The 21,827-nt window shown below is 42.9% G+C and overlaps 1 protein-coding gene and 1 non-coding gene across 5 annotated transcripts in view; both read right to left on the reverse strand.

The window, feature by feature from the left end:
• NTRK2 (neurotrophic receptor tyrosine kinase 2) overlaps positions 1-21,827 on the reverse strand; it is a 394,884-nt gene that overhangs the window by 133,953 nt on the left and 239,104 nt on the right. The window lies entirely within an intron of this gene.
• LOC146399443 (U6 spliceosomal RNA) lies at positions 18,511-18,617 on the reverse strand. The gene has a single exon (XR_014818467.1). It is a non-coding gene; the product is annotated as a U6 spliceosomal RNA (small nuclear RNA).

A 21,827-nucleotide genomic window follows, 5' to 3' on the forward strand; every position in this document is an offset into this window, starting at 1 on the left:
TTTGCAGCACCTATCAGATTTTGTTCTCGCTTCTTGTCTTTGGCATGGTAGGTACCATGCATCTAGATTCATTAATTCTGAACAGCCTGAAGCAGCTTCTCAGTAACAGTCAACCTGCTTAGTAATACTCTAGGGAGGGAGTTCTATAGATTCACGGATGAAGAATACCCTTGATTCAGTAAAAAAAAGACCATGGCTCCCAGGTCAGATCATGTCTTCTGGAAGGAAGGAAGGAAAGAAGGAAAAGAGGGAGGGAAGGAGAGAAGGAGGACAGAAAGAAAGATGAAAAGAAGGAAGGAAAGAAGGAAAGAAAAGAGAAATGAGCGAACAAATGGAGGTCAGGACAGACAAGGAAAGATTTTCCTGCCTACCAAGAGTACACTGCTTTGCAGTTCCCATCATGGCGCAGCAGAAATGAATCCAACTAGTATCCGTGAGGATTCGGGTTTGATCCCTGGCCTCGCTCAGTGGGTTAAGGGTCTGGTGTTGCCATGAGTTGTGGTGTAGGTCCCAGATGGGGCTCATATCTGGCATTGCTGTGGCTGTGGTGCAACAGCAGCTACAGCTCCAATTCAATCCCTGGCCTGGGAACCTCCATATGCCATGGGTCACAGCCCTAGGAAATAAAAAAGAAAAAAAAAAAAAAGAGTACACTGCTTTTTCTAACTGTCCTCTTACCCATCAGAAAAACCATGACGCATTGAGATCAAAAACTGCCCAATTTAAGAAAGAGGTAGTATTTTAGTGCTGGAATGATTATAACACGGGAATGGGAAAGACAAAGCAGTAAAAATACGAATAAGTGTAGTGGACCTCTAAACGATCGGCTCTCAATTATCTCTCCAGTCCATCCCCATAGCTTCCATCCTCAAAGTCACCTGGGTCACAACACTGACCCTGCATCTGCAGCTGCCCTCCAAGAAGCTTTACCCCAGGGGATTTGGTTTATATTTATTGGCCAGAATGCCACACACCTACAGCTGTGAGAAAGTCACAAGAGCCAACCAATAAACCTTTCACCAATAATGGAAACGGTCTCTCTGTGCTGGCCTATGTCAGAGCCATTTGAAATAAGGAACTGAAATTTTTCGTTTGATTTCATTTTAATTAATTTAACTTGAAGTAGCTGTAGGTATAGATTTTCAGCTGGACAGTCGAATAGAATCAGCATATTCCCTTGTCCCCAAGTTCCATGGTGACTGCCATGAGGAGGGCTGGGGTGAGGAAAAGGCTAAAGGATCATTGAGCTAATTTGTAAACATGTGAGGGAGTTCCCCTAGTGGCTCAGCAGTAAGGAACTCGACTAGTATCCCATGAGGATGTGGGTTTAATCCCTGGCCTTGATCAGTGGGTTAAGGATCCAGTGTTGTCATGAGCTGTGGTGTAGGTCGCAGACATGCCTCAGATCCTGGGTTGCTGTGGCTGTGGCGCAGGCCGGCAACTGCAGCTCCGATTTGACCCCTAGCCTGAGAACTTCCATAATCTGCGGGTGGGGTCCTAAAAGGAAAAAAAAAACCCAAAACAGACAAGAGGAAATATCTACTTCACTAAAGGTATGGTCCTGAGCCCCAGGCAGACCCAACATTTTCTATCACAGCATCACTTGGACAACACAAACATCTACAGGCATATGTCAGAGATACTGTGGGTTTAGGTCCAGGTCACTGTAACAAAGTGAAGATCAAAATAAAGGGAGTTACACACATTTTTTTTGTTTTGTTTTCCAGGGCGTGTAAAAGTTAGGTTTACACCCTACTGTATAGTCTATTCAGTGTGCGATAGCATTATGTCTAAAAAAAGCAATGTGCCTACCTTCAATTAAAACATTTCGTTGCTAAAAATAATAATAATCACCCTATGAGCCTTCAGTGACTCACAGGAGTCACATCAGAGATCAATGGGGGCAGATCACCATCACAAAGAGAGTACTGATGGCAAAACTTGAAATCTCGTGAGAATTACCAAAGTAAGCAAACGCTGTTGGAAAAATGGTGCCAATAGACTTGTTCAATGCAAGGTTGCCAGAGACCCTTCAATGTGTAAAAAAAAAAAAAAAGGAACACAGTAGGTTGTTGGTTCTTTTTTTTTTTTTTTTGGCTGTGCCCATGGCACGTGGAAGTTTCCAGGCAGGGGACTGAACCCAAGCCACAACAGCAACCTGAGCCACTGCCATGACAACACTGGATCCGTAACCCTCTGTGGCACAAGGCAACTCCAAAACTGCAGTATCTTTGATGCACAATAAAAGGAAGTGCAGTAGTTCCCGTTGTGGCACAGTGGTTAACGAATCTGACTAGGAACCATGAGGTTGCCAGTTCGATCCCTGCCCTTGCTCAGTGAGTTAACGATCCGGTGTTGCCGTGAGCTGTGGTGTAGCTTGCAGACGCGGCTTGGATCCTGCATTGCTGTGGCTGTGGTGTAGGCCGGCATCTACAGCTCCGATTCGACCCCTAGCCTGGGAACCTCCATATGCCGAGGGAGTGGCCCAAGAAATGACAAAAAGCCAAAAAGCCAAAAAGCCAAAAAAAAAAAAAAAAAAAACAAACAAAAAAAAAGGAAGTGCAATAAAATGTGACTGGGGTAAAATGGAGACATTCTTCTGAGACAGTGCTGGCCCTAGGAATGCCAGCTTCGAGAGAGAAGCAGACTCCCACAGGCCAGGATCAGACATCGCCCAGCCACTCTTCTGGGACTTTAACACATCGCATCAGCTACAGTGACTTCCTACTAAGGCATCCATCGGAGGCTGTCGCATTTCCATGACAGATGAATCTGTCTCATAAAGGTGGTTTTCAAAGCCAGTTGCGGCTATCACAGAAAGAATAAACAGTAGCACACAGAACCCCTCGTCTTTGATGTATGGGCTTTTCCCCTTCTGGGTTTCCCTGAAAGTCAAAGGCAGCACTGCACACAGGACAGTGAGCCTGGCCTTCTACCTCCTCCAGGGTTAGGCTGCAGTTGCCATGGCTACAAAGATAAGACCATCCCTAGGTCTTTCCCTCACTAGTCTTTTCAGTTGGCATTTTGTACATTTCGTGGATCCCCGTGTGACAGGAGTGAAATGGAATTGGCCACTGCCCCAGCTAACGGGGGTGACAACCAACCCATGTGCCATGGAACACAAGCCCCCTGAGGAAGTGGTTTGGGAAAGTGTTGACCTAGGGCCTGCTTCTGTGCCCTGCCCTTCTGGGTCCTAAGGCCCTGATCACACATGGGTTCAGGCATCGTTTGCAGCCTCATGCTGATTTTGTCCAGGGACAGGACTAGAGGGGCCAGACAAGGGACTCCTGGGCCAGAACAGGCTGTGGTGGCTGGTCTTAGAGGCTCCAGAGCAGAAGTCAGAACCACAGCATAAACACTGTCACAGCCATACTTGTAAGTACAGGGTCCTGAGGGATGTAGGGCATGGTGGTTAAGAACTTGGGCTCAAGAGTTCCCATCATGGCTCAGTGGTTAATGAATCTGACTAGGAACCATGATTGGTTGCCTGTTCGATCCCTGACCTTGCTTGGTGGGTTAAGGATCCAGTGTTGCCGTGAGCTGTGGTGTAGGTCACAGACATGGCTTGGATCCCAAGTTGCTGAGCCTCTGGTGTAGGCCAGTGGCTACAGCTCCGATTGGAGCCCTAGCCTGGGAACCTCCATGTGCTGTGGGAGCAGCCCAAGAAAATGGCAAAAAAAAAAAAAAAAAAAAGAGATAAGAACTTGGGCTCAGAAGGGTCTTGCTCAACTCTTCTACTGGCCAAGCGTCTAGCGAGGAGAAGCCACAATCCCCCTGGGGGCTTGTTGGCCTCATGTGTGGAATGCAGATACTGGTATAAATAACAATACATCTTTCCTTTATATATGTGCCTATGACTCCAGAGTCCCAATGAGCAGCTCTAGGAACCAAGGTGGCCCCCTCACCCCCTGCATGACACCCACTCCTCCTGCTCCTAATCTCCAGCTACTGTCATGGAATTCCCGAGGGATTTTGGAGTCTTCACCAACCCACGTCTGCTCTCCTAGCCGTCATCCTGCCCACCCTTCTTAGCAGGAGCCACTCCTGGAGAATGGCAGAGGGACAAGCGTTTTGGTACCTGGGACGTCCTGATGGTGGGGCTTTAAAATACCTCATTTAAAAATTGTAATCCCACCTCCTAAAATGTATGGTAGGGGGTCATGTATGTAAAAGTATCGCCAAAAGCAATGAAGAGAAAAACAGGCATTAAAAAAAAAAAAATCAGTTTCTTTTAAGCAAGAAGACCCTTCGAATGCACTTAGGCTTTGCTACTTTCTTTTCAGAGATGTGTTCAAAGAGCTAGACAGCCCAAGATCCTGCAGGATGCTAAATCACTTTAGAGACCAACCATGGAGGCCTGACATGAAATTACTTCTTTCCTTCCAATTCTAGGGGACTCCACAAGTCATTCCAACTGGGTTAGTCTTGGGGAGGAAAATACGTGATTTCAATTCCTATCACTGCAGGCTCCATCCCAACATGTCACCGAGCACCTCCGAGGTCCCAGGCTGTGTTTCAGACACTGAGGATACACCCATAGGTAAAGGAGACCAGTCCCCAGCTTCACGGAGCTTACATTCTCATACAGTGCTTTCTGCATGGATGCATGCATGCACCTGCACCCTAGCAACCGGGTCATCCTGCTAGGTCTAAAGTAGCCGTATAATTTCTTCAACAAGCATAGCCATACACATAACCAAAGTTGCCATTGTTCAGAAAAAAAATATTAAACAAACCAACAAACTTTGAATCACTTCACAGCAAATCTATCTCAACTGGACAACAACAAAACAAAAAACAGAGAAAGAGGGCAGGGAAGGGGAGACGTTTCTGCAATTGTGGGCAGCCTAAGAATCCCAGAAAAATGCTATAAAGATGGTTGGAACCAGAGATTCTCATACTAAGTGAAGTAAATCAGAAAGAGAAAGACAAATATCATATGATGTCACTTATATGTGGAATCTAAAATATGACACAAGTGAACCTATCTACAGAACAGAAACAAACTCATGGACACAGAGAACAGACTTGTGGTTGCCAAGTAGGAGGAAGTGGGATGGATGGGGAATTTGGGGTTGTAGATGCAAATTATTGCATTTGGAGTGGATAAACAATAAGATCCTGCTGTATTGCACAGGGAACTATATCCAATCCCTTGTGATGGAACATGATAGAAGACATTAAAAAAAAAAAAGAAAGTATATATACATATGACTGGGTCACTTTGCTGTATAGCAGAAATTAGCAGAACATTGTAAATCAACTATAAGAAAAACTAAATTAAAAAGAAAGAACTCAACATAGCTTTTGAAAGAGAACTACATATCACAGCCTTTAAAAATCTCATTGAGGGAGTTCCCATCATGGCTCGGCGAAAACGAATCTGACAAGCATCCATGAGGACATGGGTTCAATCCTTGGCCTGCTCAGTGGGATAAGGATCCAGCATTGCCATGGCTGTGGTGTAGGCTGTAGACACAGCTCGGATCCTGTGTTGGTATGGCTCTGGCATAGGCCGGCCGGCTATAGCTCCAATTAGACCCCTAGCCAGGGAACTTCATATGCCACAAATGTAGCCCTAAAATGCAAAACAAACAAACAAACAAACAAAAAACCAAAAACAAAACAAACCTCATCCGATGAGTTAAAGATCTCGGGCACCATCCATCCTTTATTGTTAGATAATAATTCCCCAAAAGGTCTCCAGCCAGCAAACAAGCCTCTTATAAACAAGCTTCTCCAGCGAGGACATGTGAGAAGCAAGAAAAAGGAAACTGGCAAAGACCAGCCTTCTCAGATTTATGTTCCTTCTCTGCAATACACTATTGATTGGCTCACACTCCCCAAAGATTTGAGACATTTTATAACCATGACCATAATTGAATGCCATCAGGGGTTCAAGGGGACTTGCCTCTTTAACATTTAAAGAGGCAATAAGCATCTGCTTAAAAGCCATAAACCTTACCGAGAAGCCAAGGCAGCCCCACAGATGGACCCTGCCTGCCCACCTCTGCTTTCTTTCTTTTTTTTTTCCTTTTTTAAAATTACTATTAGAGTATAGTTGATTTACAATGCTTTGTCAAGTTCTGTTGTACAATGAAGTGACCCAATCACACACAGTTCCCTGTGCTGTACAGTAGGATCCCATTGCCATCCATTCCAGATACAACAGTTTGTATCCAAAAAACCCCCCAAAGGCCCATCCCTCCCACTCCCTCCCCTTCTGCCCACTGAACCTCAAGTCTGTTCTTCTTGGCCATGCTCTGTTTTTCGTTTGTTTGTTTGTTATTTTTTAGATAGGATCATCTGTTCCATATTTTAGACTCCACAAATAAGTGATATCATATGGTATTTGTCTTTTTCTTTCCAGCTTACTTCACTTAGTATGAGAGTCTCTAGCTCCATCCACGTTGCTGCAAATGGCATTAGTTTGTCTTTTTTATGGCTGAGTAATATTCCACGTATATATATGTACCACATCTTCTTAATCCGTTCATCTGTCAATGGACATTTAGGTTGTTTCCATGTCCTGGCTATTGTTAAGAGTGCCTCAGGAAATGAAATAAAGAGCTACCATATGATCCAGCAATTCCACTGCTGGACATTTATCCAGACAAAACTTTCATTGAAAAAGATACATGCACTGCTATGTTCTGATCTCTGCTTTCTTAACTGTGACCCGGCCACGGGCCCCAGAGACATGGAGAAAACTCTTGTCCCTCCTCTAGGATCCCAAAGTCTGACTGCCAGGACAGGACCAGGTGCAAGAGAAGAGAAGGAGAGCTGTTTGAATAATTTCCAGGGAAAAGCAATTTAAAAAGCCTTTCATCAAAAACCGCTGAGTGAATAAGACAGACAACAAATGGATCAGATGTGCCAGGCGCTCCCCAACCTAGCCACCTCTAAGCTCCCATCTAGGCAGCATCCTTGGATTCAGAGAAAGTGGAAGTCTCTGTATCAAAATCATGAACATGATGGAAGATAGTATGAGAAAAAGAATGTGTGTGTGTATATATATGTGTGTGTTTGTATATGTATGTATATATGTATATGACTGGGTCACAGCAAAAATTGACACAACACTGTCAATCAACTATACCCTCATAAAAATTCTAAAAAATTTTAAAAAATCATTGCTTCAAAGTTAGAGCTAAAAAGTTGCAAAGGATCTCCTTAAAATTGTAAAGACATTCAAAACTAGATAACAGTAACGGCTGCTCGATATTTTTTTTTTCTTGTCTTTTTGCCTTTTTTTTTTCTAGGGCCACTCCTGCGGCATATGGAGGTTCCCAGGCTAGGGGTCGAATCGGAGCTGTAGCCACCGGCCTACGCCAGAGCCACAGCAACGCCAGATCCGAGCCATGTCTGCGACCTACACCACTGCTCATGGCAACGCCGGATCCTCAATCCACTGAGCAAGGCCAGGGACTGAACCCGCAACTTCATGGTTCCTAGTTGGGTTCCTTAACCACTGAGCCACGATGGGAACTCCTCAATATTGTTGATGTATTGAAGATCACTCATGGTTAATTTTATGTTATGTGTAATTTACTGCAATAAATAAAAGCCAGTAAGTGAATGAATAAATAAATAAATAAATAAATAACAAATAAATAAAATATATTTAAAAGAGTATAAAGTCTGGGAATTCCCATCGTGGCGCAGTGGTTAATGAATCCGACTAGGAACCTTGAGGTTGCCAGTTCGATCCCTGGCCTCACTCAGTGGGTTAAGGATCCAGTGTTGCCGTGAGCTATGGTGTAGGTTGTAGCTCGGATCCCGCGTTACTGTGGCTGTGGCGTAGGCTGGCAGCTACAGCTCCTATTTGACCCCTAGCCTGGGAACCTCCATATTCCGTGGGAGCGGCCCTAGAAAAGGCAAAAAAACAAAAAAGAAAAAAAAAAGAATATAAAGTCTGAGCTTCCTGTCCTTTTGTCTGTCTTAGGGCCAATCCCCTGCCATTTCCCCACCCTTCACTTCCTCCTCCACCCTGAGCTCGCACGATATTGTCTCAGTGGTCTTGTTATCTAAGCATTATATTTTCCCCATGATTCTTGGATGCACTTGAATCAGAGATCTCTCTATCTTTCTGGAATTTTATTCCAGCCAAGTTGCACATGCCGTCTGCCTTATCTTCTCTGATGCCTGTCCAATTTCCCTCTATCTATAAGCTCTGTCTGCAGCTAATTAGAGGTAAGGCTTATGCATTGTGTACCCAACTCTGCACGGTTTCATTTTGAAGTCATCATAGACAATATTTAGAGATGATTGATAGTATCTGTTGTTTTGAGGTGCATCTGGCACTTTATTAATTCGATGTCTGTCATCACTCATGTTTCCATATATTTGTAAATAAGGCTTCACGGTAAGATTTTTGTAAGGGACTATGGCCTGGATGAGACTTTTACAGGATCACAATATTTCCAGACTGGAAAACTCAAGGAAGTTTCTCACTCTTGGCCAGCCTTAAGCAAGGCACATAGAAGTTTAGATAGGATGCTATTTTGGTGGAGGTGGGGGTATACAGGGTATCTTCCTGTAACATGCTGAGGATAATCTGATTGATCCATGACATGAGATAGAAAAGAAAGGTGGAACAACTAAACTGCCATAAGCAAAAAAAAAAAAAAAAAAAAAAAAAAAAATTACTTGACTTTGCCTTAGCTCAATAGACAATGATCCATTAAAGTACAAAGCTAAATAAAAAAATCATCTGTTGGTGGAGATAAGCTTGATAGCTGCTGGTCTGGTTATCCAAAGTGTGTCCCATGAAATGAAGCATGTGAGATGCAAAACAGAGAGAACCAGCTCACAGCTGGCACGTGATCAAGGTACTGGAGTGGCAGCTTTCTTAGATTAATGTGGGTGCATGATGCAGACTATTAAAACCCCTCCAAGGGTGGGGTCTGACCCGTGCATGTGATCGCCAGGCACCTGTAAGACCCTTCCTGTATCCAAAAAACACTGAGTGGTTCGGCCTCAGGAGCCTCCCTGCTGCACAGCCTGGCCCTCTGGATTTCACTGCCTAATGGTACCTTCTTGTGGCACTTGGATGGAGAGGCCTCCAAGGGTACATTTCATCTGGGAAGCTCCCTCTTAGTTTCTGAATGTATCACATCTACCTTGGAAAGTAGGGTGACCTCTGCCTTGCGGTCCAAAGAGTCCCATGGCTTTGGAAAAGCTGCAAAGATAACGTCAGCTCCTTTTTCTACCTTGGAGGCAGAGCAGGCAGCATCTGACTGGTTGGCCAAGAATCCTCACCCTGCTTGGGAGATAGACACAGGTCTTGCCCCCACCCTGGGTCGCATGGCATGCTTTGAGGCACATGATCTCCTCTTTGTCTGGAACAATCAGAATCAAATCAACACAGAGCTGATTCACAGACCAAAGGCAGACCCAGTGATAAACATAGTCGCTTCCAGGATTCTCAGTGTCTTGCATGGGCATGTTCTATAAATAAAGGAAACCTGCCAGGCAACCCCCATCCTCATCCACCTTCTCAAGGAGAAGCTACTGCTGCAGGCTTGGAGGGACCAAAATCAGGACACAGGGTCGACTACCTCAAAATTGCTCAGTCAAGAACGATTCCCAGAGTAGAGCAGTTGGTGGTAACTACAGGTGAGCGTAGCTGCCTCCAAAAATGACTCCCGGAGCACAAATTCGTGCTTCTATGAGGCAGCAAAAGAATCTGTGCCTTTTAGAGCACAAAGAAGATGTGCACTTCCAAGGTTTAAGGATTTTTTTTTTAAGTATTGGATAAAGAAGCCCAGCTCTCGCCCAGAATATATATGAAGCTCTAGAACAGGCAAGATATAAATAAGGCTTAAAAAGCCAGAACAGTGATTGGAGGGTGGGTGGAGGGGACTGACTGGTGATGCACAGGAGGAAATTTTATGGGGTGATGGTATCACTCTGGGTCTTGATAGAGGTTTGGTTACATGGAGTCTGTGTTTATCGCAGCTCAGAGAATGGGACATTTAGGAGCAGTGTATTTCGTTGCATGCAGCTTTCATCTCAAAGAGAGAAAAAAGGAGAAAGAGCGGGAAGAAAAATAGGAAACAAGAGAGGAAGGAAGGAAGAAAAGAAGGAAGGATGGAAGGGAGGTAGGGAGAGACAGATACTGTCTATTACTGTGTATTACAACCCAGCAGAGTTGAATGAGAGAAAGAAAGAAAGAGAAGCGAGAGCGCACGCAAACAAATACTGAACCCCAAATTATGCCTGTTGAAGTACTTAGGGCTGAAGGGTCCCGTTGGCTGCAGCTTACTTGGACATGCTTCTAAAAATGGTTGGATGAATGATAATAAAGAGATCATTTCGATTAATTACAGATGGGTATATGGGTGTTCACTGAATCATACTTTCAGCTTTTCCGTATGTTTGAAGGGTTTTATTAATAAAATACAGGAGTAGGAAGGAAGACGTTCAATTCTACTTTGTAGAAGTCAGGTTTCCAAGTTAATTTGGGGGACGTGCCAGATGGAATCTCTCACCCAGAAAGTCTTAAGATGGGAGAGGCTGGGCTAACAATGACGGCACACACAGCTCTTCTATTTTGTGTGGATTCTAGTGGTTGGGACTTCTCTCTCTCTCCCTCCCTCTCTGTCTTCCTCTCTCTCTCTCAACTCACTCAACTCTGGACTGTAAAATACAATTCTGCTTGGCAGCAGAGCTCAGATAACTTAAGCAAGAAAAATGTCCTTTGGATAATTTGCAGACTTTGACCTGAAGTGAGGGCAGATACATTTAGATATATGATTTGTTTTCTGGCTGCTGTGCTATTTCAAAGTATCCTTGTTACTGCTTGTGGTGAAAAACTCCCCCACCATCAGGGAAATGAATCAGATGCAGCTACAAAAACCTACAGCTCTCCTAGCCTATATCCATCTTACCATCATACTGACCCAAGTTCACCTCTTTACAAAAATTCTTTTAGGGTAATATATGCCAGAAAAGTTTTGTTTTGTTTTGTTTTTTAAAGCAAGATATATTGGCTGACCCAAACAAGTGAAGTTACATCCTTGGACATCTTAACAAAGCAGGGTCCTTTCTAAATTTCTGTACGTTCCCATTTATAACTCTCAATTATAAGGACTCAAAGATGAAAACAAAGACATGCCTAGCCATAAAAATTACTGGCATATATGCTATGGGATCCAGTCCTAGATGCTTACTAAGCGAGATAAATACATGAACTAACCACCTAGGCTGTATCCCACTTTCCTCCCAGATCAGCCCTCTTGCTCGGTTCCAAGATCCAACAAGACAGCCAAGAAAAAAACAAAACAAAACAAAACAAAACCCTGGAACTCCCTTTCCCAAGTGGCATGTCCATGGTAATGTGCCAAGGTGAATTAAAACCATGGAATGAATAGTACCGTCCCTTTCATCAGAGTTCATTTTACTTGACTATCTGGGAGAATATATTTTTATACTAAAATACAACACATAAGATAATCTATTGGGGGTCAGTGTTTGCAAAATCGCCATGTTGTAGTAGACGCTCACATTGGTGGCCTCAATAAACTAGGATTCCCTATTTTCATGTTCTTGTGTAAGAGCCTCACTCTTTTGGGGGGCAGGGGTGCATCCTCGGCATATGGAAGTTCCCAGGCCAGGGAGGAAATCCAACCCACTCTTCTACAGTGGGCGCTCCTGTAAGCCCCTCACATTGAATCCAGGCTGGCCCTCAGGATCTGCTTTAACAGACAGAATGTGGTGAAAGGGAGACCGTGCTGATACTAGGCCTTAAAGACTTAAGAAGGCCTTTCAGCTTTCACTGTTGTGCTTTTTAAAATAAGTTTCACTACCTTGAGTCTTTCATGCTGTGAGAGGGCACAAGTGTCCCTGCAAAGGAGTCCACGTGGATATGAACTACATCCTTGGGCTGAATTCCCAGTAGGCAATCACCAACTTCCTGCCATGGGCCAGAGACCAACGTGGACCTTTACTCAAGTCCAAGCCGACACCGTAGGAGGTAGAAAACTGCCTGGTCCACACACAGAACTGTGAGAAATGATCAGCTGTTCCTATTTAAAACTGCTAAATGTGAGGGAGGTTTATTACACAGAATTGGAAAACCAAAGTTTATGTTTAAAGTCAAATTTGTGGAGTTCCCGTCATGGCTCAGTGGTTAACGAATCTGACTAGGAACCACGAGTTACGGGTTTGATCCCTGGCCTCGCTTGGCGGGTTAAGGATCTGGTGTTGCCGTGAGCTGTGGTGTAGGTCGCAGATGCGGCTCGGATCCTGCGTTGCTTTGTGTAGCTCTGGTGTAGGCTGGTGGCTACATCTCTGATTCGACCCCTAGCCTGGGAACCCCTCCATATGCCATGGGAGCAGCCCTAGAAAAGGTGAAAAGACAATAATAATAAAGTCAAATTCATGATTTCAAAGAACTTTTACCATGGAAAAAGCATCTTACTTGGCGTTATCCCCTGAGACCTCTACTAGTAGGCAGGGTGTTTTATTCCCTTAGAATATAATTCACAAGAAGGTAATTCCCCCAGATTCAGGTATATTTCCTAGCTGCTCTATGATCAAGAAGCACCTCGTGTCCTATGTCTTTGGCAGATGATCAGAGGTAAGTATTTTTTAATCATTCCCGTTTATACCAAGGGGATTGCTAATGGGATCAATTCAAGGCATTATGGAAGTAAGAATCTCATATCAGGCACTCTCTTTGAGATTTCTTAATTAGTCTTCTGTCAAATTCCTGCTCTTGTCGCTGAGAGTCTCTAACCATATGGCCAGTTACATAGAGGGTGAAAAAAATATCAGTGAAGTCCAGTCTATATCTACCCAGGACCAAGCACCGGAAGCAAAGCCTAAGAAATGGACCCTCCCTCTAGCCGTTCATCAAATGGCCCCTCTATTGCGAGATCCTCAGCACCTTCCCACCGGATTCAATCTCTGAAGTAACATAATGAATAAGCCCTGGCCTGGGTCAGGACCTGTCACAGGAGGACGATAAGGGTCACAGCCATTAGCGCTGATCAGTCACATCCATGGATGCACTATTGCCCAGCACCAGAATCTGAGTGCCTGCGGACCTGATGCCACCCACGATGAAGATGAGAAGGAGAGGGAGACACAAGAGAACAGGCCTGATATCTATGGACCACAATGAGCCGCGAACTGTGTGTTATACCGAGTGCAAGAATGCAGCAAGAATGCAGAAGAGTCAGAGCAGGTGGGCTCTATGGTCCTTATGTGGACTGAGACGATGTCAGCAAGGGACTTACTACAGCAAGCAGCTGGCTTTTAATAAGCACCCCCAAATAGTAGCCATTGGTATTTTTTACAATAACTACCAAATGAACGACATTGTCAATCTCACTTAGCAGCGTGGAAACTGAGGCTGATGGAAGTTATGTGACTTGCCCAAGGTCACACAAGAGCCACAGTGTGGGGCCAAGATTAAAGCCCAAATCTGCCTGGTGCCACTGTCTCCATACTAGTGATGGCTGTAAGGACGGTTGTTTCCTCCTGGCAATGGCTGAAAAATAATACTCTTAGACTATGCTCTAATAATATGTTAAAGTTATATACAAATTTAAAATACAGGAGTTCCCATTGGGGTGCAGTGGAAACGAGTCTGACGAGTAACCATGAGGGTGTGGGTTCGAACCCTGGCCTTGCTCACTGGGTTAAGGATCTGGTGTTGCTGTGAGCTGTGGTGTAGGTCGCAGATGCGGCTCGGACCCTGCGTTGCTATGGCTGTATGTAGGCTGGCTCCGGTAAGAGCTGGTTCCGAGCCTGAGAACCTCCATATGCAGCGGGTGCTGCCCTAATAAAAAAAAAATAAAATAAAATAAAATAAAATAAATTGCAAAAACACCCCAGGCCCTACTTCAAGCATCAAGAGTGTTTTAGATTTATAGAAAGGAAAAAAAAATGTTTTAAAAGAGCTATCTTAAAAAGTCATTGCAACCAGTAATAACAAACAAAGGAAGTTCATCCATGAGGCAATCAGCCAACAGATAAGGGCTAAGGATTTCAACCAAAGCAGATTTTGTCACCAGTGATTTGAGATTTGATGATGAACTCCATCTCCTGCTATTACGGTTGAAGTGAGTGTCTAGGGTCAGGTCAACCTCACTGTTTGTGACACTCTAAGGACGGGGGCTCCATCCCCTAGGGATTTCCAGAGGGTCATTGGCCAGGTGATGGGAGGTGGAGGCAGAAGTCTTTATGTGGCTTTGAGGAGGGAGAATCTGGGTTTCTACTTGTCTCGGCCACTTTCCACCTAGACCACGAGTCTTAAATTCTCCAAGTCTCACTTTCCTCATCCATAAGAAATTGCCCAAATGCAAACTTCAGCTGAGATAATGTATTTGGAAACACTTAGCTCATGGTAATTCTCAAAAAAAAAAAAAAAAGTTTTCTTTCCTCTTCCCTTTCCAGAACTGGTTAAGTTCATGGCTAACATTGGAACCCAAGAATAACATTTTCTTCTGAGTTCTTTGTCCTGGCTGACTTGTGTTTGCCTTATTAACTACTTGGAAAGTAATGAGGCAGAATTCATTTTGTTTTCTGTTCTACTCTGTGGTTTGTTGAGAAGCCATGTACCTTAAAAAACGGGTTTTGTCACTTCTTATAAAATGAATTTGAATCCTAAGCAAATAGGACACAAAATAAGCTCATGTGTCCCTCTTATCTCCCATTATATCAAGAAAGTAACGCGTGACCTTGACTAACACTAATAAATAATCTTTCCCTTAAGTAAAAAAAAAAAAAAAAAAAAAAAATGCAGACTGAGCCCTTCTTCCAATCACAAATTAAGAGATTTTTTGTTACTGGGATCCAATCCATAAATCTATATAACAAAGCAAAGCTGAGAATGGATACCGCCGTCTTGTTGGAGATGGTTAACTAACATCCCCAGAGGCAATGCCTGGAGATGCCAGAAAGAGAAACAGCCTCTGGGACCACATTCTGGACTAGAGCTTATACATCACTGATCTATTTGGTCTGATTGGGTGAGGACCTCTGGTACAGCTTATAGTCAATATCCAGAGAGGCTGCCATTTTTGTTGTTGGCTAGCAAATGATTTTCTTCTGGAATCTCCCATCTTTGCCTCCAAGCCTTTACCAGCTGTCCTTAGTGATGCTGGAGTGCCATTTTTAAAATTCCTTTGACAACAGGAAAACATCCCCTCCAGGGGGCACTTAATTTCTGGCTCGACCCTTGGTGATGAATAGGTCTCAAGGCCTTTGGCAGCTGTTGGCCAGATTGACATCACCAGGGGCGGATACAGGGTGATGAGAGATAACCTTAAGTCAATCCTGAAAAATTCCTTCGCCTTGAAAGCTGACTTAGGGAAAGCGCCTGGCTTAAGGGGATGAGAAGAAAACGAGCAACACTTGGTTACAAAATACGTTTTGGCCTTTGCAAGAACCTCATTCATTTCTGGAACTATGATCTATTCTCCTAAAATAAAATGCATGAAGTGACACAAGTCATTGAGGTTTTGTTTTGTTTTGTTTTTTTCCACATACCTTCCGCCCAAGCAAAACTTATTCTCAGGAACAGAGTCCAAACCCACACAGAATCTTTTGTTCAAACCCCATACTTGTTTTACCCCTCAGGGAGTTAAGGCAGAAACTGATAGCTAATGCTTTTCATTAAGCCAGTCAAGAAAAATTGCTTACCAGGTTTTACTCCTTCATCAGCCTGACTAATTAATTATACCCATTCACTGCTTCTTTCATACAGAGATTTCAAATTCCAACTCTCAAAGACACCCACCACCCAAGAGACATCTGCTTCCTGGCTTGCTCGGTCTCCTTATAATATTAACCAGTGAAAAATCCTTGGTGGCCCAGAAAACACCGGCTAAGCAAAAATTGGGAATTGAAAGCCAGTTTCAAGCTGGGGAAGGGTCAGGTGAAAGAGACGGTATTGAGATAAAGGAAATGAGAGACGGTGAGATTAAAAGAAGGGGTGGAATCTTCTCATTCAGCACATTCAGGGAGAGGCATTCAGCCTACAGACTTCAGGGACTGGCCTCAGATACGCCTGCCTGGCCGCAGAAGAATCAGAATGTGCACATGTTATGAAGACAAAGTTGGTCTGAAATAGCCTGGGGTACCAAGTTGGAGTGGGGGCTCCAGGGGTGGTAGTGGCATGAGGTTTGGATGCTAATAACTAAGGCTGAACTTGAACGCCAAGCCTAAGTTGTGCTCAGGTAGCAATGACATTTCTCCAAACCATCCAGTGTTGGACTTTGTAGAGGTTAGGGGTCCAAGAGCTCCACAAGTTTGGGGAGAAGTTCCCCACGGATCCATAGTCCCTACTAAAATTTCACCTTTCAAAGAAAACAGAGGGATAGAACTTCAACCTCATAAAGTTTGCGAACCTTAAAGTTCTTTGCACAGGAACTGCTTTCAGTGAGTCCTCATCAAATTCTACAAAATGATACCAAAAGGGTGACGATCCCATTTCCCATCTGTAGGGTCTTCTGAGTTCTTTGAAGACCTGTCTTTCTGGCTAAGTCATCTGTTAGTAGAAACAATGCAAAGAAGCACAGCATTTTCAAAATTGTTGTTGGAAAACCAGTTTGACTATTGAGTTTTGGAAAACCTCATAGGAAACAGGTCCCCCTGATACCTTTTTCTTTTGCAGTTGCCAAAGCTAACTGTTGTTTATGGTTTCAGCTTGGGGCTTTCTTAAGTGCATGACATAATGCTTCTCTAGATTATTAAAAGCCAAGGGGAAAAAAAAAAAAAGGATAACTTCCATGCTACCACAAGTTCATTTCACATATTCGAGTTATTACAGCACACAGAACACCAGATGTGGTTCACATTTCAATTGCATCTCTAACAGAATAGATCTAGGGCACGGAAATTGGGCATGTATGAGAGCCAAACTTCAAAGAGTGGTTTCATAGCTGAAGATCATGTTTCGAGGGCTCGACTTCACTATTTATTTATTTATCTTATTTTTTATTTATTTATTTATTTTTGCTTTTTAGGGCCACACCCACCACATATGGAGGTTCCCAGGCTGGGGGTCCAATTGGAGCTATAGCTGCTGGCCTACACCACAGCCACAGCAACTGGGGATCAGAGCCACATCTGCGACCTACACTACAGCTCATGGCAATGCCAGATCCTTAACCCAGGGAGCGAGGCTGGGGATCGAACCCACACCCTCATGGTTTCTAGTCAGATTCGTTTCCGCAGTGCCACGACGGGAACTCCCAACCTCACTATTTAGAACTTGATTCCCTTTCTATGATTTTGTCCCTTGAACCTCACTGTTAAGGGATGATCACAAAGCAAATTCTGGCCTTTCAGTCTTCCAGTTAGTGAGTTCATATAGAAAATGAATGCTTAAAAATTTTTGACCCATGAGGCTTAATTAGATCACAGATTTCTGAATGGAGGAGCTTGAAAGGGGTTCAGTGAACATCTCCACCCCAGAGGTTTGGGGTTAGTAGATGCAAACTGTTGCATTTGGAATGGATAAGCAATGAGATCCTACTGTATAGCACAGGTTTATATCTCATTTCTTGTAATGGAACAGGATGGAGGATACTGTGAAAAAAGAATGTATATAAATGTATGACTGGGTCACTTTGCTGTACAGAAGAAATTAACAGAATATTGTAAGTCAACTATAATGAAAAATTTAAGAAGAATAATATATACTATCACTACAATATGTAATATATGCAATCATATAATATAGTATATATGGTAGATAGAGTATTCCTTATATATGTATAGGTACATATATATAAATTAAACAGTTCCTGGCTACAAAAACAAAGTATTAGTTAGTACAGGTGACGCTTTTCAGGCCAGTCAATGTCCTGCTTTTTTCCACTGTCCTTGGGCTAAACTGGGAATCGAGAGAACAGGCATTCCCATCAGTGTCTTCACTTCTCAGCTGCATCTGGTACATATTTTATACATTGTATGTTTAGCTTTGTGGCCATATCTTCTACATTTAACTTTTTTTTTCTTTTTTAATGATCCTTATTTTTTCCATTATAGTTGGTTTACAGTGTTTTGTCAATTTCTACTGCATAGCAAAGTGACCCAGTCATGTATGTATGTATGTGTGTGTGTGTGTGTGTGTATATATATATATATATATATATTCTTTTTCTCACATCATCCTCCATCATGTTTCATCATAAGTGACTAGCTATAGCTCCCTGTGCTGTACAGAAGGATCTCATTGCTTATCTACTCCACATACAATAGTTTGCACCTATTAACCCCAGGCCATCCTACTCGCTCCCTCTCCCCCTTGGCAAACACAAGTCTGTTCTCCAAGTCCATGAGTTCCTTTTCATGGAAAGGTTCATTTGTGTCATATATTAGATTCCAGATATAAGTGATATCATATGGTATTTGTCTTTCTCTTTCTGACTTACTTCACTTAGTATGAGAGTCTCTAGTTCCATCCGTGTTGCTGCAAATGGCATTATTTTGGGTTTTTTTAATGGATGAGTAGTATTCCATTGGGTATATATACCACATCTTAATCCATTCAAAAATATGGAACACTTCAAGAATTTGTGTGTCATCCTTGCTCAGGGGCCATGCTAATCTTCTCTGTGTCCTTCCAATTTTAGTGTATGTGCTGCCAAAGCGAGTGCCATTTAACATTTTTGAGAAGATGCTCTGATTCTGAGAAACACAAATAATAGTGCAGTTGCGAAATACCCTGTTCTCACTGAAATAGAGCAAATAAAGGCAATATTTAAAATCACCCTTCCTGGCACTATCCACAGTAAAATTAGTGTCAAGCGTCTGGGATCAATTGTGCCTAACAAATTGCTCAAGCATCATAAGCATTATGAGAAGACCACAGTTTTATTAAACACTGAAAATTGTATTTTTCCCAGTGGTTGTACTGCAAGATAATGAACTCCCTGCGAGTGGCGGCAGAGATGCAAATTCAATTTTGCACAAGATTCACAAATACCTTGATATATTATGCTGATGGAGACACAGCCTCTGTCTAGACAAAATGAAAAAAATGTCCTCGTGTTCAGTAGATGTGGATAATTAAGAAAATATGAAAAACAGCTAATCATCAATATTGCATGCGTGTCTGTATCCGCGGTCTTGTTGTTCCAAAAAAAATTCTGTTAAAAGTTGAACCCCACTCTCCTGGGTTTCAGGTTTCAGTTTTCAAAGGGACTCTTGATATTGATGAAACCAGAAGGCACCCTAATCAGGCCCCCAAATGTTCTACCTTTTCCTTAAATTTTTGCTTTCAACCAAGTGGGATGCCTGGGTTTTAATTTATAAGAGCAGGTTATATTATACAAATAAGCAGACACTGTCTGGGGGACAAAATTGAAGCAGCTCTGATAGTTTTATTAATTTATTTGATTTACTTCTGGTTTCCCTTTACCCAATCTTATTTATGTCAAACTACGTCGAAGCAGAATTCATTACACAGTGAAATCCAATTTGAACACTTTTTATTGGGACATGGTGATTCAATCATTTCTCTCCTTAAATCCTATTATCGCTTCTCACATTATTTTGTACAGATCACATCACAGATGATGAAATTCCAAAAGAAACTTAAGAATTTGTGGAGAGGGATGAAATAATATACAAATAATTCCTTGTACTGTGAATACTAAATTATATAACCATTAACATTCTTATCGTCTTGCATTATAGTAGCATATTTTCTCTGAAGAAAATTAACTGGGTTATTTAGTGAGCTTGACTTTTTTAAGTCAACTAATTGTTTTGATATAGAAACATCAGATGCACTGAATCGAATCTGACCCAGTTTGGGCACGTCGATATTTTGTTTCTTAAACGTGAATCACAAAATTTGCCAAATTTACTACCAGATCTTTTCCTCTTCAAATAGGAGAGTTTAGGAATTCTCAAAGTTTGGTAACTTTATGAAGCGTTTGTGAAAAACTACTTACCTGTTTCATTGCGTTAGCTATATTATTAGTACCTAGAGACTTCTCAGGTCATAAATGAATCTAGTCACCAAAGTCTATTTCCATGCTGATTATTTAGGAGTCATTTTCTCATGAACATGTTGCACTTGTATACTTAGAATGACAAGACTATCTCCTAAATGCCTCATTTTTTTTCTTTAAAAAATTTTGAAAATTTTTACACCTGCATCTGTGGCATATGGAAGTTCCTGGCTAGGAGTTGAATCAGAACTGCAGTTCCCGGCCTACACCACAGCCATAGCAATGCCATGTCCAAGCCACATCTGCAACCTACACTGTAGCTCATGGCAACATTGGATCCTTAACCCAGTGAGCGATGCCAGGGATTGAACCTGAAACCTCATGGATATGGGTTCGTTACTGCTCAGCCATAATGGGAAGACCCTAAAAATGCTTTTTAAAGCCGTGTGCTACCATATGCTCCAAATCATAATTGCTATGTCTTAACCTATCATGAGTGAACTAATTCCATGTTTAGAGACGGTACGAGTTCTATGCAGACCAGAGAGGTAGCCACAGACAGCAATTCCAATGGAAAAGCTTGCCTAACTTCCTCCTAACAGTATCTGAGGGGAGTTTAACTTATTAGCCAGGTCTGATGCTCGTGAAGTAGGGATGTATTCCCCCCCCGCCAAAGCTACAGGAAGACCACAAGTACAGCAAGTACAATTATCCATTCATGGATTCATTCAGCTATTCTTCATCCCAGGTTTATGATGCACCTACAATGTCCTGAATCTAGGAGCTGGAGATGCCAAAGCACATGTTTGTCTATTGAACTTACAAAACTGTCAGTAAGTATTTCCCTCTGTGATTTTCCATGTCATTCAATGACTGCTGTCACTCAGTTCCCGGGTCAGACATGACTTCCTGATGACACATTCATCATCTGCCAGAGATATACGATCACACACGCTGAGCTTAACCTGAACGTTCACTTGTATCCCCTCTATTTCTCTCCGTCCTGGAATTTCTTTGTTAAAAATTCCAGATAGTGTTATTAATTGGAGATTTATTTCATTTCATTAGGAAAATTTTCCATACTGGCAAATAGCAGGTACATGCAAAACACACCCAACGCTTCTTCCAGGGTAAGCAAAAGATTCATCAAGATCTCTTTGGAAATATTTCAACTCTACGTCTCTGAAGTCTCATCCGATTTAAGTCTCTCCAAGCTGCTCCTGGGCTGCACCTTCACCAACACCAAAGGGCTGCCTAAGCTTTGCAGCTTTGTACTGATACAGGCACTGGGGTTCAGGGGGCCTAGAAATCTCCAACAAGCAACAGTTTGATTGTATCATATTTGTTATGATGACCTTCGAACTGCAACTGAATAATTCATACCCCAAACCTTAGTCTTTTCTAAGCTGTTGAGATAATCAAGAGAGGAGTCCCCCTTGTGGTACAGAGGAAACAAACCTGACTAGTAACCACATGAGGTTGCAGGTTGGATCCCTGGCCTTGCTCAGTGGGTTAAGGATCTGGCGTTGCTATGAACTGTGAGGTAGGTTGCAGATGCGATGCTGCTCAGATCCTGCGTTGCTGTTGCTGTGGCTGTGGTGTAGGCCAGCAGGGGTGGCGCCTGTTCTGCCTCTAGCCTGGGAACCTCCATATGCCGCAGGTGCGGCCCTAAAAAAAAGCACACACACACACACACACACACACACACACACACACACACAAAAGAGAGACCTTCTGAAGTTGCTGATGCACAGGCTTCTCAGGGAAGAAATGTTATTTATCAGGAGTGTCCATCATGGCTCGGCAGTAACGAACCTGACTGATGTGCATAGGGATGCGGTTTCAATCCCTGGCATCAGTCAGTGGGTTAAGGATCTGGCGTTGCTGTAAGCTGTGGTATAGGTTGCA

This window comes from Sus scrofa, chromosome 10 (genome assembly GCF_054392235.1).
Source record: "Sus scrofa isolate SSC_HxYL_T2T_F1_AM1 chromosome 10, Sscrofa_HxYL_maternal_Yorkshire_Landrace_v2.0, whole genome shotgun sequence".
Lineage (NCBI taxonomy): Eukaryota > Metazoa > Chordata > Mammalia > Artiodactyla > Suidae > Sus > Sus scrofa.